Source organism: Belonocnema kinseyi, chromosome 9 (genome assembly GCF_010883055.1).
Source record: "Belonocnema kinseyi isolate 2016_QV_RU_SX_M_011 chromosome 9, B_treatae_v1, whole genome shotgun sequence".
NCBI classification, from domain to species: Eukaryota; Metazoa; Arthropoda; class Insecta; order Hymenoptera; family Cynipidae; genus Belonocnema; species Belonocnema kinseyi.
The window spans coordinates 87207465-87224812 of NC_046665.1; the positions used below are offsets into that span (position 1 = coordinate 87207465).

Consider the following 17348-nt stretch of genomic DNA (forward strand, 5'->3'; position numbering starts at 1 on the left):
CTGCTGCCAACTATATAGCAGACGACGGTTTTTCACTGAAAAATTATTCCGAGGCAGTTTAAAAATTTGAAATTATCTCAGTTTCATGTAAAGTTTATTCGATAAAGTTAATTCTGCTGCAGCGAATATTTCAATTTAAATTGAGTTAAAATTTATCTACTGTTTTTTTGTCTGCTAGATTGATCAAATCAATTTATCTATTTATTTTCTTATATCATTAGACGATTTTATGATAGCTACATAGTAATTTTTTTACAAATGGAGATGAATGATGATTTTAATGATGATACCATCATATTTACATTCATAATCCTATATAGGGTCCCGTGAGAATACTCAATAAAACTCGTTAATCTCATTAAATCTTATAAAAACATCACTTCCCTGTGATGGAATCTTCGGTGTGAAGTTGACTTGCACAGCACGGATTAACTCCCCTTTTTTATTCATAGAAAAATATGTTTTTCCTATGGCGTCTCATCCTCCTTTCTGACTGAATAATACAACGAATGCGACACGAATTACCTCACAAAGCTTAAATCAACTTGAATTAACTTTTTCACAGGTACGAGCAAAATGAAATTCTCTCTAGAGTTCACTCTGATCTGATGTTATTATTTTTTAATATTGAGGAGTTTTTATTTATTGAAATATATAAGCTCAACAGTGGATTAAGGCAGTTACAAGGAGTTCATTTTTCAATTTTGTAAAGAGAAGTGAAGAACATGTCACGATTTAGATTTTTATCTAATTTTAACATTTCGAGAACGACACACTGTCTCAAATTTAATCATTCAGGGTACGTAATTTTTGCAAATTCGCAAAAATTTTCTCCTTAAGATTATCTTTTTAGTTATACATTTTATTATTCGTTTAAAACTGAACTATTTTATATATAAAAATATCCTTTTTGATTGCAGCTCTTTTCGGAGAACATTAAACTATTGTTTAAAATTCATATTTTATTATGCCAGAGAGGATATCTACTATTCATTTTGTTAATGTGTTATACAGTCAACATAAAATTAATCAGTATATAAGGAATTAAAATTACAACGGTTGAAGTTATATCTTGACTATTTATTATTTTCCCTTAAAGCTTTTGTTAAATAAATTCTTCAATATTTTCTTTATTCAATGAAAAATATATTAACAATATGTTAATACATTTGCGTCTGATTACTTTTCGATATGTTCCGTATACTTTAGAGTTAAATTGTTATTTTTTGAGGATGTCGAGCTTTTCTTTTGTAGTTCAGAAGAGTAAAGACGAAACGACCCCGATAACTCGTCGGCGGAAATCGAATTACCATTAGTATCCCTAGGCGTGTCGTTAAAGGTGGAACTACAGGATGGTCCAAATTTATACCTGAAAAACTTCGATTACATTTTTTTTTCAAATCTACCAACGTTAGTCCGTGTTCCCTGGCTTTCAAAACGGAGACGGGGTTTTGAGTACGAATAGCTCGGTTTTTAATGAAATAGAAAAAAGAAGTAATTGTTATTAATTTGCAGAATTCCTCTAAATAAAACCAAGAATACAACGAACAAATGTTGACAACGAAAAAAGGTGCTGTATTAGTGCCGAAACGTTTGTGATTATTTTTTACACATTTTTTTAATTTTGATTTGATTTTCTCTTTTTTATTTTTCATATTGTTTAGAATTTTAAAAAAATTTTTGGTCAGTATTTTTCGTCGCGAATGATTGGTATTTTTAATAAGAATTTATTTAATTTAAATCCAATGATTTTTATGTAAAATTATAAAACTCACAAGCATATCGAATTTCGGATTGTGTTATTGTTTTTTTCGAAACCTGTTTTTTTTATTACAAAATTTTGAGTTACATTGATGTTGTACATCAAAAATCTTACTTTTTAAACAAAAATCATTATATTTTGGTCAAGATTTCAGAACAGTTTACGAATTTATTTGTGTTTTTCGTCAAAAATTTCCATTTTTAATTTAAAAAATTACATTTTAAATAATTTCAAAAAGATTCAATAACTTTCAACAATTTTAGGCTATTTTGGAACTTTATACTGGACATCTGTATTTAAAAAAAAGCATAAGAATTCGAAAAAGATTAAAAACGTGTGTACAATTATGGGATAAGCTATAAAAGAAGCATAATACATAAAAACATCATATATACTATGAAATTAAAAAATTTCATAATATTAATTTTATATTTTCGGGCTGGAAGCCAATTTTTTAATTAAAAGCTTTACTTTTCTTTACTTTACTTTTGCTTGAAAATTGATTTTTTTTAGTTAAAAAGTTAACTATTTGGTTACAAATTTTTGGATTTTGTTGAAAATTTGGACTTTTTTGTGGATAATTCATCTGTTTGGTTGAAAATCCAACAATTTTGTTGAAAATTCGTTTTTTTGTTGTTGTAAAGAATTAATATTTTTGGTTAAAAGTTTTTTTGATGAAAATTCATCTATTCCAGTTTAACATTCATCATTTTAGTTAAAAATGTATATTTTTATTTTAAAACTCTACTATTTGGTTGAAACTTTTTTTAAATTCCTTTTTCAAATTACAAATTTAACTGTTTCAATTGAAAATTCAACAGTTTTCTTTAAAATTAGGGTTTTTGGTTGAAGTTTAATTTTTTTAACTAAAAATTGAACTATTTCATTTGAAAATTTATTTTTATTTTTAACTGAAAATTAATTTGTTACCAGAAAATTTATAAACTTTTTTGAAAATTAATCTCTTTGGTAGATTCTTGCTAAAAATGTAACTTTTTCATTTAAAGATTCATCTATTCAGTTGTAAATTTATCTTTTTTCATTGAAAATTCAACCATTTCAGTTTAAGCTTCATCATCTTAGTGCAGGATTCATCACATTGCTGAAAAAATTTAACTATTATTTTGCAAAAAGTTCTTTTTTATTTTTGGTTACAAAAGAAATTTGTCTTTTTTAATGATTTTAATTTTCGTTGGAAATTTGGTTTTGTTTTTTGTAAAAACATTAATTTTTTTAACTCAAAATTATTTCAATTATTCGATTGAAAATGAAATACTTTCACTCGAAAAATTAAGAATTTGAACCCTGCTTTAGTATTATTTATTTATTTAATTGTTATGGTATTGTATTTGATATATGAATAGTACTATTTTTACACATTTAGATATTTACAAGAACTGAAAAAGAACAATAATTATAATAAACTTGCGAAATGGTATAAATATTCCAAGAGTTGGTATTTTTAAAAGAAAAAATATTTGCCTTTTTTGACATGGATCCCTTTAAGAAAAAATTTCCCTATTTTCCCTTGAATTGCTGAACTACTGGTATCCTGATTATTTGTTATCTTGTAAATGAATTTCACTTCGTTTTTGTGTATGCGCTGCAATTTAAAATCTAAATTATTCGCGACAGGAATAAGATGCGATCGTCGGAGAATAATAAAACACCGACAAAACAGGATTTTAATGAAGTCTCAGGATTCCCCGTTTCTGTGTTTGGCATAAAATGCCTACGGTGTCTTCTAGAAAGTACCATACGCCAAATCTAGAAACAGTGCAGAGAAGTGGAGACCATGTTAAAGGAAGAGAGATGGTATCGGTTATTGTCCCGACAAAGCTAATTGCCGGATCAAAGGCTTTACGCGTTTTCCAACTTTGTGCCCCTCAAAATTGCATTTAATGCTAGTTATTGATTATTTAATTAAAAACTTTGCTTGCTGATGCCTGTGACAAAGGTTTTTGACAGAAAACAAAGTAAAGAATTTAAAAAGTTATATCTTAATATTTGTAATATATACAAATTTCGATGTTCAACCGATTACCTAGGTCCTAGGACGAGCAATTTTTCAGGAACAAGAATAAATCTGTCTTTGCCCGGATTTGAACCGGGAAAAAGTCATTATTTATGAGTGAAGCATTGACCAATTACGCGACCCCATTTGCCTGGATGTTTGGCCAGGGGGGGGGGGAATCTGCAGAAAACTATCTTATGAGTTCAGCAGAAATAGAACTGTTTTGTTGAAAATTCATCTATTATGGCATAAATTGCATCTTTTTTGGTTACCAATCACAACTTTTTTGTTGAGAATTAACCTGTCTTGGTTGACGATTCAAATATTTTGTTAAAAAATCCTTTTTTTTTTATAAAAGTCAACTCTGTTCGTTTTAAAATTAAAATATTTTTCTCTTGATATATCAGCTACTACATTTTTTGTTTAAAAAATCATCTTTTTTGGTGAAAAATTCAACGACTTAGTGAAAAGTCAAACTAATTTGTTAAAAAAATTTGTTTGATTATTTCAGTTAAAAAAAATTTGTTAAAAATAAATGTATTTATTCATTGATGTTGAAAATTGAATTACTTATTTGGGTAGTTATTACCATATGATAGTAATGCTTGTTGCAAGGAAAGATGACTGAAATCAATGGAAAGATGACTCTGATATCAAGGTAAAGATTACTCTGAAATCAAGGTAAAGGTTAGTGACATCGGGACTAACATATCTCTGAAATCGAGGTAAAGTTTACTTTAAAATCAAGGTAGGGATTACTTTGCAATCGAGGTAAAGATTACTCTAAATTCGGTGTAAGAATTACTCTGAAGTGGGGATAAAGATAAGCTTGGAATTGGGGTAAAGATTAGTCTGAAATAGGGATAAAGATAAGTCTGAAATCAGAGTGATGATTACTTTGAAATCGGGGCAAAATAACTCTGAAGTCGAGATAAAGACTACCTTACAAGCACCGTAAAGATTAAATTGCAATCGGTGTAAAGATTACTCCATAAACAGTGTAATGATTACTCTAAATTCGGGGTAAAGGCCATCCTGAAATCGGGGTAAAGATTACTCTAAAATCGCGGTAAAGATTAAATTCTTTAGTGTTCTATACTCGTAACTTCTACGATCTTTTATATAAAGCTCACATTTTCGAGCTCTAAAGTTGCCTTTCCCAGACAAAAAAGCCACGTTCATTTTCCGATCATATTTCATTGCTCAAACGGTCCACACATTTGCTACAGACAAGAGTTTCTCAGGCATCGCAGTTTTCTTCTTTTATGCTCTTTCTTAATATCGACTTTTTTCTTTTTCCTTTTTTTTTGCCTCTTCTGTACTTTCTCCTAACGCGAAAACACAAGATATTCGACTACGATCCAGTGAATAAAATTGAATAAAATTGTTTATTTTTTGAAAGACAGTGTGGTAAATAAAATAAGTGAGAAATGGAGACACCCTTCTTGTAGGGCTCGGATAGTGTGACTTTCTTGGAAAAAATGCGAGGCTTTGCGACTTTTTGAAGAAAAATGCGACTAATTCGCTTTTTCCGGGTTTCCTGATGTGCACTATACTTAACTTTAATCACAATGAGACTTTTAGAATTGAAATTCATATGCAGAAAAAATGGTACCATTTTGATTGAGAACATTAAAACTGGAATAATTTCGCATTAAAGCATTATACTTAGCAATTTTTAAATTAGTAGTGTTTGGGATTGAATAATTTCTATTTTTTTAAATTTGTTGTTTGACTTTTGGTAGACAATTTAAGTATATTGTTAAAATTGGCTTTCTTTTTAGTTGAAAATTAATTTTCAAAATGGAAAATTTAATTATTCCATTTTCCGTTGTAAATATATCCTTTTTAGTTGAAAACACAATAATTTGGTTAAAAGTTGAACAAGTTGAAAAAAATTCAGTTCTCTGGTTGAAAATGTTTGGTTATACTTGAAAATTTGATTTGGTTGAAAATTGAACTATTCTCTTGAAAATTAATGTTTTTGGTTTAAAAATAATTTTTTTAAACTGATCATTGAACTAGTTCATTTTTGTGAAAATTTGTCTTTCTTTGTTAAAAATTCGTGTATTTTATTAAAATTTTATATTTTTTAGAAAATTAAGATCCTTGCTGAAAAATGCATCTTTTTCTATTTACATTATAGGAAATTTAACAATTTCGTTCAAAACATTTTTTTTGAAGAAAAGTAATTTGTTGTGTTGAAAATCCGTCTTTTTGAATTGCAAATTTAACTATTTTGGTAGAAAATTTAAGCGTATTGGTAAAATTCGTTTTCTTTTTTATTAAGAGTTAATTTTTTTACCCCATAATTTAAGTATATAATTTTCGGTGAAAATTGATCTTTCTTACTTGAAAACTCATATTAAAAAATTCAGGCTGTTGCTAGAAAATGAATCTTTTGATTTTTTAACTTAACTTTTTTGCTGTAAGTTCAATTATTTGGTTAAAAATTCATGTATTTTGTTAAAAATTTGTCTTTTTGTGTAGAAAATTAATCTTCTAGTTTAGAAATGCAACTATTTGGTTAAGAGTTCATAAATTTGGTTAAAAATCAAAGATATTCGTCGAAAAGTATCTTTTTGTAAAAAAGTTAACTGTTTTTTTGAAGCTTTATCTTCTTAGTTGAGGATAAAACTATTTTATCGAAAATTCTTTTTTTTTTGTTGAAATTAAATTTTCTAACTGAAAATGTAACTATTCCATTTTTTGTAGAAAATTTATCTTTTTTACTTAAAAATTTAACTACTTTGTTAAAAGTTGATTATTGCGTTGAAACAATTAACTATTTTGTTGTTTATAAGTATAAAACGTATTTTTTAACTGATACCTTAACCATTTTAGTTGCAGATAAAAATTCATCATTTTAGTTGAAAATTCACCTGTTTGATTGAAAATTAAACTATTTATTTTAAAATTATTTATTTTTTAAACTAATGTTTTAACTGAAAATGTAAGAATTCTATTTTGGGTTAACAATTTATCCATAATTTCAACGATTTTGTGAAAGTTATTTTTTGTTTGAAAATTCAACTATTTTGTTAGAAATTTAGCTTTTTTGGTAAACATTTTTCAAAATTAAGATGTACTTATTGTACTTTTGCTTGAAAATTTATGTTTTTTAATTGAAATGTCAACTGTTTTGTAATATATTTTTATTGAGTTAAACTTATTAATTTCTTTGTAGAAAATTCATTTTTTTTGTTAGAATTCAACTATCTAGTTTAAAGTTTATCTACTAGATTGAAAAATGAATAATAATAATTTTTGGTTGAAAATTCGCTTGTGTTGAGTTTAGTTGGAGTAATCCACTATAATTTCATGTAACTGAAAGTAATCCTATGCAATTTGGAGTAACTTAACGTAATACAGAGTAATTTTAGGGCTTGTTAAAGTTAAAATCTCGGGTTTCATCATACAACGCCCTTCACTTACTAGACCATACTAGGATTTACATTTGCCATGTGTACATGTGTATGCCATTTGGTAAGCAGAGGTCTCTCCGTAGGCGAATTTTGGGATTAAAATTACCCTTGGACCCCTTAACTCGACCCCCTGTTACTGAACATGAAACCGCGAAAGTTCCACGAACTTAGTCGTTGCACATAGGGGAGTTACGCCCGGCCCTTGAGGCGTAGCACCGCTTAGTAATTTTCGTCTAGACAGCTTGTGTTTTTATTATTAGATACACGTGCCCCAGACAACACGGGGAAGGTATCTATCCGAGCCTAAAATCTGATCTCTTTCTAATATTCTTCGTATCCCAAAATCTCGATTTATGATGAGCTGGGAAAACCGCGAAAAGTTCAAGTCGAAGTTGAATCGGGAAAACCGGGTCGGGGATATTATACCAAATATTTTCTGCATTTTATAATTCGCGCGATTTGTAGCTTGCAATTTGTTTCTTTATTCTATATTTATATTTCTGTATTCTGATAACTTATAGTTCCTTTTAACTGTTTATATTGTTTTGAACCTATTTAATTTAATTTAGTTAAAATCTAATGTCAGTTTATAATCAAGAAAAATTACTATTTCTAACAAGGTTTGTGATTATTTGGGAGATTGTCCCTGTCGCTTCAGTTCCACGCGGTCACTTTTCTTATTGACTGTCGCTCGAGACCTTGCGACCGCGGGTGGAAACGGTACTGGTGTTATGGTGGCTCGCTCGGCTTGGCTGGGCTGTGTTGAGCTTTCTCCTTTGAGTTCTACTTCAACTTTCCTTTCTGCGCACAGTGATAAATATGGGAAACAATTCGAGCCACACGAGGATTTTAATCGAAGGATAAATTTTTTTAAATTCTTCTCTAAAAATGTTATATTTAATATTTCCAGTGAGAATTTTTATAACTACCCATATACATTTTTTAATTAACCATAAAACGGCTTAATTTAATCAAAATCTTGACATGCTGGAGTTATTCTGAGGATGAATTCGTATTCAGCGATCCAAAAAACCTATAGTACACCTAGTGATCTTTATGTAGATTCCCGAAAATATTTTTAGTCTTGCGTGATTTTCGAACAATTTCCACTGATGTTGAGACAAGCCGTTTTATGGTTAATTAAAAAAAGTATAGGGGTAGTTATAAAAATTCTCTCACTGGAAATATTAAATATAGCATTTTTAGAGAAGAATTAAAATAACAATTTTATCCTTCGATTAAAATCCTCGCGTGCCTCGAATTGTTTCCCATATTTATCACTGTGCTGCGCTCTGACGCTTTTGTCCCGCAGGGCCACTTTTCTTATAGTCTGTCATTCGAGACCTTGCGACCTCGGGAGTGAAGGTGTACTGTTGTTTATGTGGTGGTTCGCTCGGTTTGAGTGGGCCATTTTGTATTACAAAAATAACTAAAATTCAAATTTATAACTAAATCTAATATCATTTATTAAAACCGTTCTATTTTGTCTGTCCACAGATTCGATCTGCAATTTTTCCAACACTCCAAAATGGTTATTGGTTTATGGTAAGTTTAAATAACAATAAGACTTTTGATTTCAATGAGTGGAAATATTATGAATTTTTATGCATCCATTATGTACTAGGGTGATTCAAAAAAGGCTTTTTTTGAAAGTGTCCTCGATTTTTTGTAAATATAAGTCAAATAATTAAGTCACCGACATCAAGACCATTGCGCAGCTCAAATGGTTCGTGTCAGGGTTAAGTTTCTACTGTTTAATTTAATATATTATCTGTAAGGAAGTAATTAATCAAACTCATTTTTCTCATAACTATATGATGCAATATAAAATGCATGGACAAATTAAAATATGACCTTGAAAGTGTTCACGCAAAATGCTTATTATAATTTTATCAACAAACAATTTACATCGGTTCCTGATGTGCTAAAAAACTATTAAAATTCCAAAATTTTTAATATGCAAAATAAATTAAATATTTTTCGCCCTTTACAGGTCGCAACACATTTATGAAATTTTTTTATCTATCTTTTTAAGTTCTAATGCATAAAAAAAGTAGGCTTGTGCAAATTTTGGAGAAGACTGAATCTACTTTGATGTATACAGAACTCTGATCATGCGAATTAGTCGAATTTTTTCGACTTTAACAAAAAAATGCGATTTTTTGTCACTTTAAAAAAAAATCGACTAATCGAATTTTTTCTGTTTTTCTCATAAGTTCGCTTTGTTTAGTTTCAATTTTAATGACAATGAAACTTTTAAAATTGAAGTTAGAAAATTCTATATAAGAAGGGTTTGAAATTGAACCAGCAATACTATTTGGTTATAAATGTAATTGTTTGGTTAAAAATTTATTTTTAAATTATTTAACTATTTGGTTACAAATTTATCTTTTTTCATTGTTGAAAATGATCTATTTCTTGAAAATTCAATTTGAGGGTGTAAATTTAACTGACCTCTAAAGAAGTAATCTTATTGGCTTGAAAATTCAACTATTTGTTTGAAAACGCAACTGTTTTTGACTTAGGTTTAATGTCTTATATTTAAAAAGTCACTTTTTCGTTGAAAATTTAACTGTCTTTTGAAAAATTTGTCTTCTTTCTTAAAAATTCAATTGTTTTGTTAGAAATTAATCTATTTTGTTAAAAATTGATATCTTTTTATTTAAAGTTTAACCACTTGGGTTTCAATGCGACTGTTTAGTTGAATTTTGTGTATTCAACTATTTGTTTAAAAATTCATCTATTTTCGTTAAAAATTATATTTTTCTTGTAAATTCAACTTTTTATGTTGGTACATCAATTTTATTTTTAAAAAATCGTCCTTTTCGGCTTGAAAGTTATCAAGTTTTCGGTTGTAAAGGCAACTGTTCGGACGAAAGTTATTATGTTTTTAAATTCAAATATTTCATTGAAAATTAATCTTTCGGGTTTAAAAGTCAACTGTTTTCTAAACAATTCAACTTTTTAACTTAAAAACTCAACTCTTGTTAAAAATTCGTCTTTGGATTGAAAATGCAGTATGAATTAATAAAAAATAAACAATTTCATATTTTATCTATACAGTCCAAACTTCAAGTCATAATTGTTGTGTAATTTCAAGTGTAATTTTCTCAGAATTGATCTTTCTGAAGTTAAAAAATAATGTAAATGATAAAATTCTCTCATTTAAAAAGGTTTAAGTTGACAGGTTTAACAGCCCAAACAGAAATGTTTTATACCCAGATTCAAAATACTTGCAGCTGAATGAATAATTTTTTTGATTGTTCAAAGAATGTTTGAAAATCAACAAGAATTATATAATCTATATTCCTAAAAAAGCCATCACTTCAGTTAATTCAATATCTTATTACTTCTTTTTTTATTCTCTTTAATGTAATGACCTTTTATAGATTTTTTCAAAATTCTATGCGACTATATTTGAAAATTGATGCTACTAATTTGACTTCACAGTTTTATAGAATCAATTTGTACAGTTTTCTTGAATCAGTTTTCACAATTTTCTCGAATCGATTTTCAAAGTTTTCTCGATTCAATTTTCACAGTTCTCTCGAGCAATTTTCAATATCGTCTCGAATCAATCGTATTCGTCTAGGGAGAGTTCTAGAGAGTTTTTTCAAGAGAGTTCTTCTAGAGTGTTCTTGTTTTTCATTATTTGACTTTTACTTTAAACACAAGAACGAGGAAAGTTTTCATTGTTCAAAAAAGCCTTATTTTTGGATTACTCTATTATACACTTCGGGATGAATTTCCAAGCATCTGGTGGTGATTTTGTATTAAAATTGGAGGACGTCCAACATTGTAATGGACAAGAATGTCGCAGATTCTACGTTTCATATAGTTTGAGTAATATGCATAATTGCATACGCTATGAGAAAACAAATAGGCTACGAATATATGTATACGAAAATGATTGCTGAAATTCCCTATTTCAGGACCTTCTGTCAGATTTAACAATAAATTTAACAATAATTCGTCCATTGCACATCTAGCCACAGCCAATTTTAAATTGTAAACATGAACATTCCACCTCTTTGATGTTTAGTTTCCACTGAATATATACTGAAAAAAATTACTAATAGCTAATTGTTTATAGTTTTTAGTATCCATCTGATTAGTTAAAACCATATTTATTTTCAATAAAATATTCTGTAGATTTATAATTAGCCCGTTTTTCTCTAATTACCAGGGCCGCCACACATTCACTTTTAATCTTTTTATTTCTGCAAGTGACTTTAAAAAAAAAGTTATTTTTGTCAACTTTTTTGTCGTAAAGGGCCATTTTAATCACTTTAATGCGTCTCGTTTTAAATTTGATGAAAAAAAAAGAAAAATGATTAAATCTATGTATAGAATCTATAGTAATATACAATATGAAAATGGTATTTGGTATTAGACTTTGCACTCTTTACTCTCTTCCTTTTATTCCCTTTTTTTAAAAAGATTTTCTATTTTTCCCCCATTTTCAAGTAACTTAACTTTGATGTTGATTTCGTTTTGCTTAATGCAAACTGAATTAATTGAACCCAATAAGAATATCCTATTATTTCTGGTTTAAAGTTATTACTTTTGATCGAAAATTCTATTTTCTTGTTGAAAATTCGTCTCTGTTTCTTGAAAGTACAACCATTTTGTTTTGAATGCAACTATTTGGTTAAAAATTTTAATTTTATTTTCGTTGAAAATTTTTCTTTCTTGAATAAAAATTAACTTTTTTGTTGAAAATTGCTCATTTTCGGATTAAAAGTCATATTTTCTCTAAAACATTCGAATTCCTGGCTTCAAAAATAACCTTTTTTTTAAATAAGATTGATCTCTTTTGTTAGAAAAATTCATGTTTTTTAGTTGAACGGTTTTTGGTTGCAGTTAAATCTTTTTTGTTCAAAATTTCGAAAATTTAAAAAGCCAACATAATAAATATTTAATAACAATGAAATGGTTGATATTTCAACAAAAAAATTCAATCAAAAATGAGAAGCAAGTAGCTTAAACTTTCTAACCTATTGTTGAATTTGCTAACCGAAAAGAAGAATTTTCCAGAAAACAGTTGAATTTTTAGACGAGAAATTTGTAGCTAAAAGTGAAATTTCCAGAGAAAGCAATGCATTTTTGAATAGAAAAGATAAATGTTTAAAAAATAGTTGAATTTTCAACCGAAAAAAAATTGTTAGTCTCGAAAGGAAGAAATTGTATTCAATTATCAAGTCCGAAAGACAAATTTCCGATAAAATAATTTAATTGTTTGCCCGAGAATATGAAATTACAGCAAAATAGTTAAATTTTCAGTTAATAAAATTCATTTCTCAAAAAAACAAAAAAATGCATTTTGAACTAAAATTCTACAAAGAAAATTATTTCTACAAAGAATTAAAAATTAATTAAAAATTAATTCTACAAAGAAAATTATTTTTTGAGAAAGTTTTAACCAAGGAGTTGACATTCTACCTTAGAAACATGAATTTTCAACAAAAATGGTAATAGTTTATATTTAAATAAAATAATTTTAATTTATAATAAAAAAGTCATATTTAACTAAAAAAAAAAGAAGAAAAACGAATTGTCAACAAAATATTTGAATCGTCAACAAAAACAGATTAATTTTTAACCAAAAACTGGCATTTTTCACAAAGAAATTGATGTTCTACTAAAAACGACGAATTCTTAACAAAATTCATAAATACGAAACCAATTAGCCTGAATTTGATTACCAAATTGTTAAAATTTTGGCCAAATTGTTAAATTTTTGAGCCAAAAATACGAGTTTTCTACAGAACGATTGGCATTTTCAACCAGACGATTATATTTTTAACCGAAAGGGTGAAATTTCTACAGAAAGAGATGAATTTTTTAACTAAAAACATGAATGTTTAACAAAATAGTTAAATCTTTAATAATATACCATTTTTCAGCCGAGAAGGAAAAAGAAGTTTCAATCACATTTTTTAGTTTTCAATCCAGTAAGACGAATCTTTAACAAAATACCGTGAAACGGGGTAAAGTGGCGCCTCTTCTAATTAATATTTTAAAATTCAATATCAAAGTTCCTTGGGCAAACAATAAAAGATTATCGATTGTTTTATTTTCTAGATCTGTCAAATTTTATTTTGAAATGTATTTGGTGCCAATTTATTGGAGAGCATTTTTACCCCACATGAGCGGCTTTACCTCGTTTTGCGGTAGTTACATTGTGAACCAAGAAGTATAATTTATTAACAATATTTTTTAATTTTCGACAATATGATTCAGTTTTAAACCAAATTATAAAATTCTTAACAAAAAAGGAATAATTCTTCAACAAAAATTTAATAATAGACTTTTAAACCGAAAAGATTGAACTCTTAACCAAAAATTGTTAGTATCTTATTGAGTTCTATTAATTCAGTTCAAACTTAATTTTCATAGTGAATAGAGTAAGAATAACATTTTTTAATTGAAGCTTTCAAAATGTTAGGTTAAAAAACAGGAAATTTTTGTTGGAACATAAAGTTAATTTTCCATTAAACACTTTTTAATTTCGGACTGTACACTTTTAAGTTGGGATGAAGCATAAGTTTAAAGCTTGAAAAAAATTGGACACTATTTTTTCAAATTTATGACACTGTTTACATAATTTTTGATATCCGAGGTGCCTCTGAGGTCTGTTTTTACTTCTGAAGTAGTGTGAAGATTGTGAGTAATTACGGTAAGTTGTAAGAGCCGACTGTGAATTCAACAAATTTGTTTTCCTGTCTAATGTCACTTACAGGAATGCGGATGGATGGCATGAATGTGTATCTATGCGAATTTCGGACTCGGTCGTTCAAATCTCGTTATCTGTCTTCATGCAATATTATGCAATCTGTGGCAGGTGGTGAATAGCGGCAAGCGACATTTATTTCATCTTAAGTCGCCCCTACTTCCGATCAATATTTTATTTAATTTCCAACTCTTTTGAGCTTAAATTTGTTTCTATGTTTGACCTTCATAATTTAAATCGTCCTTTTATAATCATCTTAAAAAATCACATTTTACCACATTTCAAATCCAATAAAATATTTGTTGAAAAAGAAGCAAATAACTTTCTTAGAAAACCGTTACAAAGTTTATGAAATTCCGCGTTGAATGACCCCCAATAGAAATTTTTTTAACCCATCAGAAGAAAATGTACCACGTGAGAAGTTTAAACAAAAAATTAAGAATTTTTCGAATTTTGTACGTTGACTTTTATCTCATGGCATCACCTAGTAAAGTTGTAGGAAAAATCTCAATTTGTGGTCACCGAGAATTTCTCAGATTTTCAATTGTTTTTTTTTTAAATTCATTAAAAAAATTTTATTTTATTTTAATTAAATATTTAAAAATTTAAATTAAGTAAATTAAAATTCATTATAATGATATTGATAAAATCGAAAACGAAAAATATAATTTTAAAAACTTTTGACAATTTTACGAAATCTTTTTTAAATTTAAGAAAAAATTCGCATTATTTTAAAAGATACTTGGAAAATTGGAAAATGATGAATGATTTTCTTTTTTGAAGAATTAATTTTTAAATAGAATTTTTAAAAAATTCAAAAGATTTCTAAAAATTTCGAAAATAGCTTAAAGTTTTTAAGAAGATTTTTTCATTTTAAAAGATTTTCCAACATTTTAAGCATGATTCTAGTCATCTGAAAAGATTTTTAAAGATTTTTCTTCCCCTTTTCCGTTAGAACTGAAATCTCTTTGTTGAAGGTTAAGTTTTTGAGTTAAAGATTTAAATTTTTTTCAAATTTATATTTTCTGGGTAAATTGAACTGTAATTTGTTAAACTGATTTTTAAAAAAAATTTTGGTTATTAATGGATTTTTTTATTGTTGAAAATTCATGTATTTTGTTAGAAGTTCATCTTTTTTATAAAAAGCTAATTTTCGTGGATGCAAATAATCTTTTTGGTAGAATTCAACTCTTTTTTATTTAAAATTATAATCTTTTTAAGTTTAAATATCGGCTGACATTTTTTGTTCAGAATTCTGTTTTTTTATTAAATAGAACTATTTCGTAAAAATTAATAAAAATTCGTCTTTTTTTGTGTGGAAAATTCACGTATTTCGTTTTTCTCAAAAATAATTTAAATATTTGAAAATTTCAAAAATGAAAAGAAACATTAAGTTTTTAAAGATTTCGAACAAAAAATTAAAATATAGTTCTTAATTTCTTTGGTTTAATCGATTGATCATTGATTAATAATTGAAGAGTTATTACAACAAGAAGAACCACTACAGAAGTTATTGATTTAAATAATAATTTAATTTTGCATTATATATGTTAAAAACACATGTATATATGATGAAACTGTCATAACAAAATATTGAAAATAGTTTTTTTTATTATTCTTGAATAATTAATAACACAGCCACACAAAAAAAAGTGTGCGGATCTGGTAACAAGACACACGTATTACTATGGATTTTGGGGCGCTGAATTCAAATTCGGTATCAAAAATCACCCATCACCTCGTGTTTCAGTCATAACCTCAAAAAATGACGAAAAATCATGCACTGAGGCAAATAAAGTTCAAAATAATGCCAGTGATGCAAATTTTCAATTCAAAAACATGTCGACAACTGTGAAGGATCAACCCTTGCCTGATATCAACTTATTTAACATAACTTTACCCAACAGAACCTGACCTCACCTAACCTGAATTAAAAGAAATTTATTGAACTACACGTAAAGCTCTGGAAGCATATTTTCCCAGTAGCAAATGTGTGCTACATCAAATGGGTCAACTCGAGCCTAACCTAGAAATAAATCTAACCTAGCCTAACCTAACCTAACCCCACGAAACACAATTAAACTGATTGTGTTGTCCCGTTGTGTTTGCGGTACCGTTTGATTCAGCTTGGGCTTAACCTGCAAAGAGGTCAAATCTATACTAACCTAAAAAAACCTAACCTGACCTAACCTAACTTAACTTCCTGTAACACAATTAAACTCATTGTGTTGTCCCGTTGTGTTTGCGGTACTGTTTCATTCAGCTTCGGCTTAACCTACATAGAGGTTTAACCTATCCTATCCTAACCTAACAAAACCTGACCTAACCTAACCTAGCCGAATGAAATTCATCCACACGTGTAGCTATGTAAGCGTACGGTTCTCAGTCTTAAATGTGTGCTATATTTAATAGGTTAACTCGATCTTAACCAATAAATGAATCTAACTTAACAGAGCCTAACGAAATTTTGCTTAACGCAACACAACTTAACTTAAGTGTTCTCGTTGTAACACAATAAAATTCATTTCATTGTACTACAGGTTGTTCAAAATTTAGGCGCACATTACTCATTTGAAGAAACATAGAACTACAAGTAGAATCTAAGTTTCTTCAAATAAGTAATGTGTGTCTAAATTTTGAACCACCTGTGGTACAATGAAATTAATTTTATTGTGTTACAACGGGAACACTTAAGTTAAGTTGTGTTGCGTTAAGCAAAATTTCGTTAGGTTCTGTTAAGTTAAATTCATTTGTAGGTTAAGATCGAGTTAACCTATTAAATATAGCACACAATCAAGACTGAGAACCGTACGCTTACATAGCTACACGTGTGGTTGAATTTCATTCGGCTAGGTTAGGTTAGGTCAGGTTTTGTTAGGTTAGGATAGGTTTGACCTCTTTGCAGGTTAAGCCCAAGCTGATTCAAACGGTACCGCAAACAGAACGGGACAACACAATTAGTTTAATTGTGTTTCGTGAGGTTAGGTTAGGTTAGGCTATGTTAGATTTATTTCTAGGTTAGGCTCGAGTTGACCCATTCGATGTAGCACACATTTGCTACTGGGAAAATATGCGTCCAGAGCTTTACGTATAGTTCAATAAATTTCTGTTAATTCAGGTTAGGTGAGTTCAGGTTCTGTTGCGTAAAGTTATGTTAAATAAGTTGATATCAAGCAAGGGTTGATCCTTCACAGTTGTCGACATGTTTTTGAAGTGAAAATTTGCATCATTTGCATTATTTTGAAATTTATTTGCATTAGTGCATGATTTTTCGTAATTTTTTGAGGTTGAGGCTCAACCATGACGTGATGGGTGATTTTTGATACCGAATTTGAATTCAGCGCCCCAAAATCCATAGGAATACGTGTGTCTTGTTACCAGATCCGCACACTTTTTTTGTGTGGCTGTGTAATT

General features: G+C 28.3%; 1 protein-coding gene across 5 annotated transcripts in view; it reads left to right on the forward strand.

Annotated features, from left to right (window-relative positions):
- Nucleotides 1-17348, forward strand: part of LOC117179404 (stress-activated protein kinase JNK) — a 473020-nt gene that overhangs the window by 401261 nt on the left and 54411 nt on the right. For all 5 annotated transcript variants that reach the window (XM_033371160.1, XM_033371161.1, XM_033371162.1 and 2 more), the window contains one exon: nucleotides 8699-8746. The gene's annotated coding sequence lies outside the window, so the exon portion shown is untranslated. The remainder of the gene's footprint in view (nucleotides 1-8698; nucleotides 8747-17348) is intronic.